The sequence below is a fragment of the Papio anubis genome, chromosome 13 (genome assembly GCF_008728515.1).
Source record: "Papio anubis isolate 15944 chromosome 13, Panubis1.0, whole genome shotgun sequence".
NCBI lineage: Eukaryota > Metazoa > Chordata > Mammalia > Primates > Cercopithecidae > Papio > Papio anubis.
In genome coordinates, this window is record NC_044988.1 from 25766177 (window position 1) to 25782204 (window position 16028).

A 16028-nucleotide genomic window follows, 5' to 3' on the forward strand; every position below is an offset into this window, starting at 1 on the left:
ATTGCACTCCAGCCCAGGCAACAGAGTGAAACTCTGTGTCAAAAGAAGAAGAAGAAAAACATCCCAATCCAATTTCTGGCAAGTTTTTTATTAGTTAAATGTGGAAATTAGTACATGTAAAATGACACCAGGCTACCTACATGAAGGGCTCACCTCTGTCCCGTGGGCTTAGAGATGCAGAGAAGTTTAAGGGAGAACATGACATAAGACCTTACCTCTCCGGGCCACGTGGTATAGGCTAGGGGAATCTCTGAGAAGGCTAGAACTGTAGAGTTGTGAGCATTTAACGAGAGAATGCTATGAGAGCACTTAGAATATATAATAAACGCTCAATAAATGTTTTTCTTTTTCTGTTTCCTAAAATCTTTTCCCTCATCACCCTGGCCCTCAGATCCTTCCAACTCTTCTGCCAACCTGTTTGGGGATATAGAACAGGCTTTGTGGAAACAGGACTATGATAACAGGGCCACAGTTTCTACTCCGGCTTCAGGGCAAGGACATAGTTTTCTCAAACTAAATGATGGTTCTAGAGTATTTTAAACCTGAACAGAAGTATCTCTCAGATTTTTTTTTTTTTAATTTTAAAAATATAATACTTTATTGAGGGGTTAAGATGCCATTGTGAGACAGGATAGAAATTTAACCATGAAGGCCTTTCAGTGGCTCATCCAAGGCCACAGAGCAAATAAAAACTATATCCATCATATAGAACATCTGAATGGGGTGCCAGAAAAGTCACAACTCAGAGTGTCAGTGATTTTTTTTTTTTTCCCAAGAGCACAAATCCACGTTTATTTATTGACTTTTCATTAGTTTAAATCCTTGAGGGGTCCAGCATCACTCGGATTCTGTGTCCAATAGCATTAGCAGGAAGATTGCTTCGGAATTTGGCACGAACCAGGCCACTGTTTCCGTGGACCCGAGTTACCTTTCCCCAGATGACTCTGGTTTTGTTTGGTTTGCTGCCAGGAGTCACTGTGTTGTTCTTTGCTTTGTATACATAAGCGCATCTCTTGCCCAAATAGAATTCTGTTTCATCTCGGGCATAAACACCTTCAATTTTTAGAAGAGCTGTGTTCTCCCTTTGGTTCCGGAGACTCCGCTTATAGCTGGCAAAAATGACCTTGGACCACAGCCTTCCAGACATAGTTCCTTTTAGAAGTCCTGTTCCCTGCAGGCCTCTACAGGAGCCAAGATGGCGGGAAGAGCAATGTTTGTAACTCCTGGGTATACAGTAATGTAAGTAAGGGTCCCAAACCCTGTCCTTCGCAGGTGTTTGAGTCAGAGTCAGGTTCCTCGCAGTCAGATTTCTGCCCTTGTGGTTGTGTCTGCTTCAGCCGTCGTCTGTGAGTGTTAAGTTGGGATTTCTCTTTTCCTCAGCCACCGGAAGTGCCTGGGTTTCCTCACACATGTCACATCAGGCCACCCCGTCAAGGCCCAAGGACAGATCATTGGGATGTTGTGTGCAAAAGAGCAAGGCCCTCATTTATTACAGTGTTTGTTCCCCGCCCTCCTTCCTTCCCTCCCTTCCTTTCTCACCTGAAAAACAAAATAAAGGAAGGAACATCAGAACGATATCTTCTAGGCTTAAAAATGGGAACGCTGCATGAGTAGGGGATTGAAATGAAAGAGTGAGATCAAAATATGTATTTTTCTCACCTGAAAAAGAATATAAAGCAGAAACAATTTGGAAGAAGTAGAAAGATAGCTGAGTTAGGAACATAAGTTCAGCCATTTCTATTGCTAAGTGCCAAATGTACCTCTTCATTTCTTAGAAGTGAAGCAAAACTACTTAAGCAGTCCAACTGTAGAAAATGGACTATCTTAGCAAGCTGGAAATAATACATTTGTCAGTAATTCTAATCCTGCAGAATGTATTTTAGAAGATTTAAAGAGAGAGAGATAAAAAGTGTGTCTTAGTTCTCATCATCTTCATTTCTTCATTCCTTCTTTCCATCAATCACTATTTGTAATTAAATAAGATTGCATATTTTCTTGTTTGTTGTCCTCTTTTCTGATCAGACTATAATCTTCTTGAGGGCAGGGACTATGCCCACATTGTTTACTACTGGATACCCAGGGCCTAACATAATGACTTTAAATAGAGTAAAATGCTCATAACTTTTGGTGAACACATGAGTGAATAAAAAATTTTGAAATGGTACATTTTCTGATAACATACACAGGTAAGTAAACACAGTCAAAAGATCTCCATCAAGAATGAGATCAAGAATGACATTACCTCAGATGTTACAATTTAAGAGATCTAAGACCAATAGTAGCTTAGCAGCCTATATTTGGTTTTGCCTATCAGTCTGTTTCCAATGGAGCTAAGATACTGAAGAGTAAAGAATTAAGAAGGCATTGCCAAATAATATAGCTAATCTGTCCTACATGTGTAACTTATGGAACTGAATATCACATTTGTGTCATTTTTTACTAAGGGATTCACAGAACAGCCCCCGTAGCATTTTTCTCTCTTAGGTGGAAAGACAGGGATGACCATATCCTATCAGTGATGAAAGAGAGAGGTGACCCGTGTAAATTCAAATGATGAATCAGTGATGGAGACTCCAGAATGACTACTGAGCTGTGAGGCCCTCCCCGAGTCACTGAATTCCTCTGAGCCTCGTCTGCATGGGTGCATGGGTCCTATAATAGATGGCCTACTATCTGTCTCACAGGGTTATTGAGAGAATTCCATCTCCTGGTAGATGTGAAAGCCTTTCAGAGACACATTACATAAACATAATATAAGAAAGCATTTTTTTTTTTTTTTGCTTGCCAGCATGTAGTTCTGTGTTACTTGGGGAAGCCTACATTGCTGAAACGGACCTAAAAAGTAATGTCTTCAATGAAAGAGGAGTTTCATTCCTATTCACATCACAGTCCAGACTGGTTTTGGTGGTGAGAGCACTGGTAGTCTGGTGGTGGCTGAGGATTCTGCTCCATAGAGTCGTTGAAGGACTTAAGTTGACTGAAGCTCTGCCATCCTTAACTTGTGACTCATGGTTGCTGTGGGCAATGCCTTTGTCACTCACAGGAGTGACAGTGAGTTTAATGGCCCAGGCCTGGAAGTGGCACTATTGACTTCTATTCATTGGAGAGGATTTCTTTACATAGCCACTCCCAAAGTCAAAAGAAGCTGGGAAGTGCAGTGCAGATGGGCAGCCCTGTGCCTTCTTCTCTAATGGAAGTTGAGAGTGGGTTTTGGTGGGCAGCCAGCAGCCTCTGCTCCTGTTCTTTTATTCTGATGAGGTCAAATCTTCCCCTTATAGGATCTTATAGCACCATATACCTCATATCCCTTGTACTAATCGAAGATACAATTTTACATAATATGTTTATTTGATTAACTTTGCACCACTGAACAAGGGCAAGGGTCATACCTCTTGTCATTGTGTGTCTCCAGCACTTAACACAGTGCCAGGCTTGCAATACAACTTCTATGAATATTTTTTCCATGAGGAGGAATGCATGAACATATCAAAGATATTGATTAATACTGAAGAACCTCGAGTGAGACTGTCTGGATATGTCTGGTGAGGTGTTGGGGCCTTGCCCTCATCAGGCATCTCTTTGTGACTTTTGATACACTTGGGGAAAGGAGGTATGGTAGGCAGAATTCTAAGATGACCCCAGTGACCCTTGTGCTTGTATAATCTCCTCTCTCTGTGAGTAGATGAATATGATGAGATATCATTCCATGACAAGGTTATCTTGTATGGCACAGTTGACTTCAAGAAAGGGAAATATATTCTAGGTGCATATGACCTACTCAGATGAGTCCTTAAAAGGGACTAGGCCCTGACCAGGTGTGGTGGCTCACACCTGTAATCCCAGCACTTTGGAAGGCCGAGGAGGGTGGATCACCTGAGGTCAGGTGTTCCAGACCAGCCTGGCCAACATAGTGAAACCCCATCTCTACTAAAAATACAAAAATTAGCCAGGTGTGGTAGCAGGCACCTATAGTCCCAGCTACTCCAGGGGCTGAGGCAGGAGAATCACTTGAACCTGGGAGGCAGAGGTTTGCAGTTAGAGTAGATTTTAGGTGTTCTCAGTATGTGCACGCTCACACACACACGCACACACCCCTACTCACAAAGAAAAAGGAAACAAAAAGGTAACTCTGTGAGGAGATGGATATAAATTTGCTAGCTGTAGTAATGATTCCACTATGTATATGTATATCAAAACATGTTGTATACCTTAAATACATAGAACACAATAAAAATAAATAATTTGCTAAAAAGCCCAGAACAGTAAGTGTGAAAATGTTGCTCCCTTCTACTTGCCAGGATGAGCGCGGCATCTGGACTGGGGCCGGGCATGAGTGGATGGAGAGCAGGACCACCAGTCATTTACACAGCTTGTCCATTGGCAAGCGCTGCTGAGCCCAGGCAAATCATCCCTGGATTGAGGGTGAGTAATGACAATTAGCCTATCTAAGGTTAAGGAAGAAGCCTGTAGTACAAGGGAGAGGCAAGTATATCTGGCAGACTCAGAGGAAGAGCAGAACTTTGAAAAATAATCCACAGTATCATCCAGAGAAAAAATGTTATTCTCAAAGGATTGCATGAAGAAAAAATATATTTCAAAAGGACCAGACCTCCTAGTGTCTGTCCTTACTTAGTTATACTTGAAGAAAGAGAAAATGCAGATGGCCTTGCCTCCGTTCTGTCCACTTAAGTGCCATTTATGTCCCTTTTAGTGTCACTGCTGGGGGGCAAGTTGAGGTGTTTGTTTCTAGCTTCTTGGCCTCCAAGATTTTCTCTGTTTCTGGGTATCAATATGATTTTTAATCTCTCTTATTAATTATAATGATAAAGCAAATATGGTCCAGGCTTGGCAGTGTGTTATAGCTGCCTTTGATTTTAGAAATAGATTATGTTTTTATCTTTTCCACTTACAATGATATTTTGTTGAAAAACTTGGAGGGTCTATGCTGGGGCTGCCATTCCAAACTGAAGGGCTCATCTTAAGTTCTTTTTAATAATAGTTAATAATGGTAAAAAATTTTGTTTATTCAAAAATTACTAAATTCATTGAAAGTATTTAAAAACAAATTAATTGTTTTTATAAGCAAGAAGTTAACATTACTGGGTAAGATCTCCTATTTCAGAATTTTGTTTAGCCTGGCACAGTGGCTCATGCCTGTAATCCCAGCACTTTGGGAGGCCGAGGCGGGCGGATCATGAGGTCAGGAGATCGAGACCAGCCTGGCCAATACGGTGAAACTCCGTCTCTACTAAAAATACAAAAATAGCCAGGTGTGGTGGTGTGTGCTTGTAGTCCCAGCTACTTGGAGGCTGAAGCAGAAGAATCACTTGAACCTGGGAGCGGAGGTTGCAGTGAGCTGAGATCATGCCATTGCATTCCAGCCTGGGTGATAGAGTGAGACTCCATCTCAAAAAAAAAAAAAAAAAAAGAATTTTGTTTAAAAAGAGTTAAAACTGATAAATAAAATGAAAATGTGAATAATGAGGGGTAAACCTGCCACATATCTGTGGATCACACAACTCCGGGGGATGAATGATGCCCTTGGAGTTAAGTCAGCAGCTCTGATCAGACTAAAGTCACCTCATCCAGTGAGTAAATGCCATACCCATAATTAAAGATTGAAATTTTATCAAATATTGAGATCTAAAGCCACATTTGAACAAAAAGACATAACACAGGGTTGGTAAATAATTTTCCTTTCCCATGACTGATGACTGATAGTGGCTACCTGAAGAACTGTGTTAAAAAGGATTCTGAGTCTATATTTAAACCTAGAGGAGAGAAGGGGTCAGGATCAATTGTTCCTGGTTGTCACAGGCACTGGCAGTGGAGTGGCAATACCTGTGGAGTGCTTTTGTTATCCTTAGTGTAAAATATGGGAAAAACATAAATCAAGAAAACCATAAATCGAGAAAAAGAAACTATAAAAACCAAATGGATTAGCCTCAACAAAATCAAAGATGACTTTCCTCAATTTAGCACGTTACCAGTCTAACAGTGTATGTAAAGCCCTGTACAGTGATCTATGGGGCTGTTAGATAGAGCTGAGATCACATCAAACCCATGAACAACCATGTTTCAAGCCTAACTGCCAAAACCTTTGCCTTTATTCAAACAGAAGAATAATGACAGTCATTACAAAGTAATCCTACTGAACATTTTGTAGTGCATCATATTCAGGTTACCTCACAATGATAAAAGAAGAAATTGCTTTTGTGGTGTTCATTTTGAAAATGTTTTCTGAAATATTCATTTCATGATTGTATTAGTCTGCCTGGGCTGCCATAACATGCTACTACAGGCTGGGTGACTTAAAAGGCAGACATATATTTTGTCAAAGTTCTGGAGATTGGAAATCTGGAAGTCCAAGGTCAAGGTCCCAGCAGGCTTGGTTTCTGGTGAGGCCTTTCTCCTCAGCTCGCAAGCTCCTCCTTGCTCTGTCCTCTCATTGCCCATCTCTCTGGGGCACACATGTTGAGAGAGAGCTCTCTGGTGTCGCTTCTTCTTATAGGACATCTGTCCTATTGTATTAGACTTAACCTTCATTACCTTCTTAAGGGTCCCATCTCTAGAGTCACGTAGGGGTTAGTGCTTCGATGTACGAATCTGTGGGGCTGGGGAAGACACAATTCAGTCTATAGCGATGATATGCAACAATGTCTCGAGTTGCATATGATCTCCTAGAGGGGACAGCCACATGCTCACCTTCCTACAACGCATGGAAGAATGTAATCAGTGCTGGAGTGTGGAGTGTGGATACAACCAAGTACTCAGGGAATTAAGAAGTTACCAAGGGTAACGGCCACAGCCTTTTCCTTATCTCTTCAGCTGCTTACATTTCCCTAAACATCAATGGAATCTGCATCAGTTGGGTTTTCAAATTGTGTTCTCCAGAGCCTTAGTGTTTCATGGTTGTATTTTAGTGATTCCTAAATGTGTGATATATATTTAATATATTTCAACTATTAAAACATGATATGTGAAATAACTCAAGTGTGTTGTGTACCAAATTTTACACATTCGGGACCACATATATGACAATTTATTGTGCCACGTTATCTTGATTTTCTTTAGGCTTTGGAATAAAACCGCTGCCATTTCTGACTAATTAAAGAATAGCTTGAGAATACAGACAAGCTGTCAGAACAGGTTATCTGTGCAAACAAACAAAAAATATGCAAATAACTTGGATGCAAAGATTTACATAATTTTTATGTAAATCTCTGATTTCTGCACTTTTTTCTTTCATTAAAACAAACTTATTGACTTAATATAATTGTTACATATATGAACGCATACATTTAATAAATACATGATCATAAATAATGTGTTTATATTTGATTATTGTAAAAATTCACTTGAGAGTAGAGCCGCTGCTAAAGCAGGTTTGCAAACCTCTGCTCTGTTTGTTTACATGTATTCTGTGTTGCATGCGCTGTTAAACAACTAAAAACTGTGCAAGCTTATCATATGATATCTCCCAAACAGTGAGAGGTATGACATAAAACACACAGTAGAGATCAGGCACATGGAAGTCTAGGTGGGTACCCCGGAGTCATTGGTTTTGCAGCCTGACAGTGAGCAGTCATTCATTATAAATCATTCGAATTTTAATTTTAAAAATTAGTATAGGGACCTGAGTTGGGGAGGGACATTAATATGAGTATTCGTTATTAAGATGAGAGCAGCTCAGTAGGAAACTTCCTAATGGAAATGTCACTGATAGTAATTACCCCTTTCCAGTCAAGCGACTCTTTGATTTTCCTCCAGCATTTGGAGACCAGGCAGCCTGACAGATACAGTGAAACAAGAGGGTGATTCAGAAAGCCGGAGGATCTAGAAAGCCAGCTAGGGAATTTGGAGTTAGCAGTGTAATTTGACATTTGCATTATCTGAGGGGCACACTGGTCATTCTTTTTAATTGCTAAACCGACATTCAATGGGGGCAAACTGGTAGGGGTGAGTGAGGGGTGAAGGCAAGGATCAAGAATCCCGGGAAACACAGACGTAGTCAATGCTGAGGATTTGTACTGGTGGACAGGGGACCAGCCAAGGTCAGGGAAAAACTAACGGGCTGCAAGCTCTTTCAGTTTCCCTATGGGATCCTTCTAGCGCTCAAAGAGCCTGTGGGTGGAGTGCCAGTGACCGTTGGAGAATTTTTTAGAAGATGTATGGTATCATCTTTCCTGTGGGCAGCATGTGAGATGTTAATGATCACTCAATGCTTATGAAATCTTATGTTAATTAAACTGAATGCACAAAAAGCTCTTGTCAATGTATTAAGTGTTTGCTTTTCATTCTTTAGTTTCCCAGTATTTTTATGCCCTGTGTTTCTATCATTTTCTCTGTCATAGAAATTTATTTTGTAATCTCAGTTCATTTTGTGATCATGAATAAGAACACCACCCTTGGATTTTTTTTCTTCTTTAATGATGGAAAATGTCTTTTTAAAGAACATTAAGAGAACCATGCCACAGCACTTAAATTATTTATATTTGTGGGTGACATGTTCATGAAAAGATTAAGTTCTTTTATCTGCCTCTGGAATAAGTCTTATTTCTCTGAGAATACATAACATAATGCAGAGAAATACACACTTATGGCAAATACGTTTAAGAATTTTTGGCCTGGCACGGTGGCTCACGCCTGTAATCCCAGCACTTTGGGAGGCTGAGGCGGGCGGATCACAAGGTCAGGAGATCGAGACCATCCTGGCTAACATGGTGAAACCCCGTCCCTATTAAAAAATACAAAAAATTAGCCTGGTGTGGTGGTGGGCGCCTGTAGTCCCAGCTACTTGGGAAGCTGAGTCAGGAGAATGGCGTGAACCCAGGAGGCGGAGCTTGCAGTGAGCCGAGATGGCACCACTGCGCTCCAGCCTGGGCGACAAAGTGAGACTCCATCTCAAAAAAAAAAAAAAAGAATTTTCGCGGGTGAAGTTAGACAAATACTTTCAATATACACATTTTTGTTTCCAATAGAGGGGGAATACTGCAGCTACCTCTCTGTAAGGCTATCTCAACTCTCTGTGTCAACTGGTTGATGTTAATATTCAGGGTCTTTTTGGGTTGACTTCCTAGCAGTCAGAGATAATATGATGATTCACTGAATTTGTTTTTTTGTGGGCTGGTTATGGTTCAAATGCATGGGAGTAATTCAAAGCTTTGCTTTTGCAGGTTCAATAATTCCATCTCCACTTAGAAATGAAATGATAGTTTTTTTTTTAAAGCAACTAAATAATGCATGATGTGATGGGATGAGGAGACTATTGCTAAAATTCACATCAAAAAGCATACTCTATTTCACTGCTCGGTTCTCAGTGCTGTTCCATTAGTGCCCCTTTAACATGTAATATTTCCCAATTAAGTGTGTTGGTAAGAATTATTCATTTTAATAATTAAAGAGCTTCCCCAGCTCCCTGAAGAGCGTTACCATGGAGGCCCAGCTCCACTGCTGGGAATAATCGCAGCATGCTAATGTAAGGAGAAGGTGACAGTTGAATGCTAGTATTGCCAATGGGTAAAACTAACTTGAAGGCTCATTTCAATGGCTGGGCCCTGGGCCACCCATGAAGTGACCTTTTGCTGTAGCAGGTTGTGATGTAGGTTGGTTTTATGGCTATGATAGTGCATAAAATTTGTCAGTTGTCATGTATTTTAACTATGTCTTGAGACACTCTAGAACGACGTAAGAAAGATTTCTGGCTGTCTTCAAGACTATTTAGCTATTAGGCAGTGATTCTTCCAGTTGGGTTTTATGATGCCTTAGGGCTATTGTGAAATTCTCCGAACAAAATTTTCTTTCATTTTAATTAAAAAGAAATGCATGGCTTTGGGGATTTTATGAGGAGCTGGGGCAAAAATAGGCTTTGGGAAGGGATCGTAACCAAACGCAACAGTAATCACTGGTCTGTTGGCAGCAGTTATGTTGAATTTGGGATCTCTGGGTGGTAGTGAGACAGTGCTTCCTTGGGTATAAAATACTGGTAAATGTAATCATAGCACAAGGGATTGATAATTCCCAAAGTCTCAATGATGAGAAAGTTACATAGTGTAATACAGTCCAAGACCCCATCCTATTACTGAAAAAAATGGATAAGAATAAAGGTATCAATATATAATATATACCACTATCTTCAGCAGCACCCCCACTGTTACTCCCAGTAATCATCATAATAAAATAGCGAATATTTAGAAAGTGCTTACCATGGAGCACTGTTCTAAGTGCATCCCATAAATGGATTCATTTGACAATGATCTTCTAAGATCAACTTCTGGATCCTGATAATTTGCTAATTTCAATGGCTATAACTGTGTCTGCTAGTATGAGCATTACCCCATGATGACTTTTTAGTACTTTTTTTGTCACTATTTAGTACTATGCACCTTTCAAATTGCTCTCACATTTATTCACTTGATTCCTGCAACAAATCATTGAGGTAAATAGGGCTATTTTTATATTATGAGACCTTGTGGGATTTTCTAGTTTCTGCAGAAAATCTTGGATTCTTAGCATTTTCATATTGGAAATATTTTACAGATTTTTTTTTTAAACGAACTTACAGAGGTTTGTAGCTTTCTTCATCTTCAAAACTATCATTCCTTAGCTTCTTTTGATAAGAAGCAGCCTTGCTGAGAGGTTACTCAGGAATACTTTAAGAGCAAAAGCAGAGGCAAAGTGGCTTCTCTAAAGGGTTTTCATTATTTTCCATCTTGACTAACCTGGAAAATGAAAAGAACAAAAGAGGACAGAAAGGCTCAGAAGAGAGAGGGAAGAGCAGATGATCTGTCTTTGGTTTCTGACACGCTTCCAGGACAGACCTGAGCACTTTCTGGGTTCACGGGCCATGAGTGGACTGTGGTGCTGGCCTTGTAGGGTTCCCAGCTGTTGTCAGCCCACTTTGGGGTGGCTTGCTCAGAGCTTTTTGTCCACATTTGGGAGTAGACATGAAGTAGTCATGAGTGTGAAAAAAATGGCCAGAAGCCTGGGCCATAGGAGCCAGCTGTCCATGGCTCCTCCTAGAGTAGATCTGAGGCTCCATCTGTCAGTAGGCTTCACCACCATCTTCTCTGTAATCCAGAGCCTATCTTGACAGATGGTTCTTACGTGGTATTATAATTGTTTTTGTGTTCCAGGGAGCCTTCTTAGCCTTCAACTCAGAGTTAACGTTTTAGCTAAATCTTTCTCTATTATTGTGATTTTGTGATATAATGAAAAATATATGTATATGTATTTGGTATTTGTTCCCAGTTCCTGGCACAGATTTCCTAAAACCCTTGGAATTTTCTGAGTGATGGAAGCATTTCTTTGTTATTCATAGCAAGCCCCTTTCAACCATACCTGAGTTTATGCTAAGGAGGTGACTCTTGGTGGGCCTTTAGGCTTCAGGATGGGGGCTGGAAGCCAGAGGAATCAACCATGTAATTAAGGGTTGGAATGTTCATTGCTGTTGCCCCAACTCAACCTTCAGGAAGGGGAGAGGGGCTAGAGAATGAGTTAATGATCAATGATTTGATCAATCATGTCAATATAATAGGGCTTCCAGAAAACCTCTGACCAGTGGGGTTTGAAAAGCTTCTGGGTTGATGAACACATCAAGGTGCTGAGCGAATGGCACACCCAGACAGGGTGGGAAGCGTGGCACACTCTTCCCCCATAACTTGCTCGATGTGTTTCTTTCATTTGGCTGTTCCTGAGCTCTATCTTTTATTTAAAAGTTTGATATATGTAAGTAAAATGTTTCCCTGACTTCTGTGAATCGTTCTAGCAAATTATCAAAACTGAGGAGGGGATCATGGGAACCCGTGACTTATAGCTCATTGGTCAGAAGTACAGGTGGTTCAGGCTTGTGATTGTCATCTGAAGTTGGGGCAGTCTTGTGCTAACTCCAGGTAGTTAGTATCATAATTGAATTGAATTGTAGGACACCCAGTTGGTGTTTCAAGAGTTGGACAATTGATTGGCGTGGGAAAAGTCTCCCACACATTTGATGTCAGAAGTGGTGTTTGAAGTGAAAACCAGATCACAGTAGTGGTTATATTGGGCAGTATATAGATATGACCTAATGATTTTCATATGTACCTAGTAGTAGAAATAACTTACTAATTAATAAGTTTCAATACAATAGCAGATGCATATGTTTCTAGCACCCATGAACTGAAAGGAGAGTCATCACCAAATGAGAAGGAGGGTAGAGAGGGTCCTCTCATGGTTTGTACCTACCCTAAATCCCTCTGTGTCCTAATCTTGATGTTTTGTGTATTCTCAGATAATTATGGTTTTCTACTTCTCTGGTTGACTTAATCAGGACATACTTGGTTGCAAGGAATACAAGTCTTTTTAAAAATGAATTCAATTTTATAAAATGAGAGATTTATTTTAAGGATACAACAGGTAATTTTAAGGCAATCCACAGGTAAGAAATGAAGTGTGGCCTGTTGTTGTGGGATTGAGACTTGAGAATACTAAGGCAGGGTGCGAACACTCTCTTACTTTTTCTTTCCAATATCTCACTGTCTTTGGCGTCTGCTTTTCTTGGAGCACCTGTAGATTGTCTTTTGCTATTTGCATGGCCTGTTGTGCCCATTTTCAAATGACAACTTCGGCTCCCACATTTCCTATCTTATGGTCTGTTGCTGGCAGCCAACTGACTTAGACTCTGTGTCTCAGTTACTCTTCTTAGTTGCAGGCAACAGAAACTATCATGGCTAATTTAAGCAAAAAAGGAACTTACTGGGTGATATTGGAAAGCTCCTAGAATTGTTGAGAAGGCTTGGAAAATAGGCAGGAAACAAGGGAGACTGCTCAACCAGAAGGACAGCTAAGGTCACGTCCTGGGAAGTCTCCCCGCCTGTTGAGCGTCAGGTACCCAGAGTTTGCACCTTTGACACTGAAGGCACTGAGCTCTGCTATTGCTGCTTCCACTGCTGTCCTCTTCAGTGCTCTTGAAACACAATTCTCTAGCATTCCCACACTGTGCGTCACTAGGTTCCAATCCAAAGTTCAGGGCAGATATTTCTGATTGATCAAGCCTAGGTCATGTGCCAGTTCCCTGGCTGCAAGGGAGGCTGGGAAAGCAATTATTGGGCAATTCAGGTTCCACTGTGGAAAGAGGGATATGCTTCCCACTATGTCTCATGAGGTAGGAAATTTCTCAAACTCAACAGGGTTTAGATTCCTGGCAGTCAAAAAACAAAAACACAAAAAACAAAATTCCAAAACAAAAACAAAAGGTGACTATACTAAATAACCTATTTCCTCAGACCTGAATGAAAGCGAGCAATCTGTTTTGAGTCAGGCATTCAGCTGTAGACCAGCTGAGTATGGCCAGTGAGGCAAGATGTGTTTATTTACAGGGCTGAGCATTCCAGGGCTGTGGGCTGGTAGATTCTTCTCTAAGAAAAGGAAGTGTGGCCGGATGTGATGGTTCACACCTGTAATCCTAGGACTTTGGAAGGCTGAGGTGGGAGGATCACTTGGGCCTGGGAGTTCAAGACCAGCCTGGGCAACAAGGTGAGAGACTCCATTTCTATACACACACCCTGAAGAAAGGAAAGTGTGGAATTGTGGCTAGGTAATTCCATCTCTTTTTCTCATGCCAGCTCATGATTGGTATCCTGAGGTGACACGGGTACCTTGTGGTTCTTTGGGTGACTTGTGTCTTGCACTACCCATCTCAGATTACTTGCTAACTTGCCATTGATTACATTAGTGCATTTCTAGGTTTATTTAGCTTTGCTGGGACACTAGTGGTTACTCTGGGGCATTTGGTAGCTCTGTGATCCCAGACATTTTCTAGAAGGTTCAATTCCTTTTCTTGCTTAGACAATGAACAAATCTGAGCCACCTCCTTAGCTGGACATCTGAAATTGTAACTCCTAATGTTCACCAAACTGTGCCTAATGAAACAACCCTTTGGGGCTTTACTTTGAGAACACCTATCTACGTATGTCTGAGACAGTGAAGTATAAAAATGGAAAAATGCTTTGGAAAGTTAAAACAGCACTACATAATCATTCATTGCAATTACTTTTGCTCATTTGAAAAAATAACTCGTATATATATTATATATCTATTTTATGCTAGGTACTGTGCCAAACTCTATTCAAGTTAGTTTTATTCCTTATATTAAGGAGCAGAGCTCATGGTAAATTAAGATAAATCTCTCTCAGTTAGAGCTAAATAACTGATAAAAGCCTTATATAGCTTTGTGTTTCTATAACTTAATAATTTGAATATTTGGGATTCAAGTGTGGGGAGACTAGATATTTAGCCCAAAATTATAGCACCCATCCCCAGAGAAAAATGTAACTGTTTTAAATTTAATAAAGAATTCTGAAACTCCTTTGGAGTTTTTGTTTGGAAACCTGAATTTTAACAAGTACAACTGGGTATTTGCTCTGAATTAGTAAGTAGTGTCGGGAGCAACAATTATCTTTAATGTTTACTGTTATTTGAACTTTGGAGGAGGAGAAAAATGCTCATGGGAAATATCAAAGTTGATAGGTAATAAAAGGAATCTATAAGAAGCAAGATACAAGCAAGGAGGGATATTACATAAAAACCTCATCATATTGAGAGGCAAGAATAGTAGAAAGATTTTCTTAATTATATACTGCCAGATTTAAAAAGTTTGAGGTTGGTATATTAAATGTGGTAAAATATTTGGATTTATTTGGACCTTGGAAGGAAAATGCAGAAGTTTAAACATGGGCAAAGAGTTAAAAAATATCAATAATCTACTCTATCATCATCTATTTTACTAATTTATGTTATGAACTACATCCACATCGACTCTCTTGTCTGGAAGGTCTGTTGCATCCCAGAAAGATGTTATAGTTGTATGTGAAAAGTAATGACATAATTATGTTATAGAACAGGGATAATTTTATTTGACAACATGGTTGTAGGTGAGAGGTATCAAAATAAATCATGCTTTTTATACTTAGTAGGAGGAAGAGAAATCACTGTAAATAACCACTTTGGTCTTTAGGAGGACTGAGTTTTCCTCAAAAGGGCAAATACTCATACAGAAACAGGCAGATTGGTTTACTGGAATAAGATCCTCCTGCAACCACTCTAATTTGACAAAAGTACTGATGGATAAAGCCCTCGTTAAGTTGTGAAGATTAAAATCAAGCAAACTTGCTATCCAACCAAATTCTCTAAAGTGAGAGTCATTCAACTTTCTGTAAAGAACTAGAGAGTGAATAGTTAGGGCTTTGCACATCCTATGGTCTCTAGCGCAACTGCTCAAGTCTGCCATTATAGTTCAAAAGCACTTATAGAAACAAACGAGTATGCCTATGTTCCTATGACATTTTATTTATGGAATCTGGAATTTAAATTTCTTATAATTTCATGTGTCACACATATTATTTCTCTTTTGATTTTTTTCAGCTATTTAAAAATGTAAGAATGATTCTTGGGTTTATGGGCTAAACAAAATCAGGCGTAGACTGGATTTGAGCCATGGGCTATAGTTTACCAACACTGCTTGAAAGTGTCCTAGCTCTTTCCTTCTCTCATAGTTTCCAAACTAACTAGGATTCAATACCTTTTCATGAGGCAAATCACAGCCTCTGTTGCATTTCCACTTTGTTTTAAAATATCATGGTCTAACCTTTCATACCCCTTCCCCACTCAAGTGGCAATATCTTCAATTTATAGAGTCGAGAATATAAAATGTGGATAAGACTGGTCAGAATTTATAGATTCAATATTTCACTACTCTCCTCCACATTATTTAATTCATCTTTTCTCTTCGTAGTTTTGTAATGTAATTCCTAATCCCTTCCCTTCACTATTCACTTCAAATCTAACTTGTGAGTGACATATATAATTTTCTTTGGAAAAGATATTTGCTGTGACTCAAACAATCTCTCTGTTTGCTCTTGCTTTCTTACTCTTGAAATGAGAGAACACACATTTTAGACCCAGATGAATAAGAGAAAAAAAAATAAATGGGGTTGAACATCAGCCAAAATGCAGGCTTTACATAAGATGCCCAACTAATTTCCCTTAGCTTT

The 16028-nt window shown here is 39.8% G+C and overlaps 1 long non-coding RNA gene and 1 pseudogene across 1 annotated transcript in view; one reads left to right on the forward strand and one right to left on the reverse strand.

Moving 5' to 3' along the window:
- Positions 1-349: 349 nt before the first annotated feature.
- On the reverse strand, positions 350-1598 carry LOC116270004 (annotated as a pseudogene).
- Positions 1599-4050: 2452 nt separating this feature from the next.
- Positions 4051-16028, forward strand: part of LOC110741441 — a 34714-nt gene continuing 22736 nt past the window's right edge. Inside the window, exon 1 of the long non-coding RNA XR_002517634.2 lies at positions 4051-4422. This is a non-coding gene — a long non-coding RNA (uncharacterized LOC110741441). The remainder of the gene's footprint in view (positions 4423-16028) is intronic.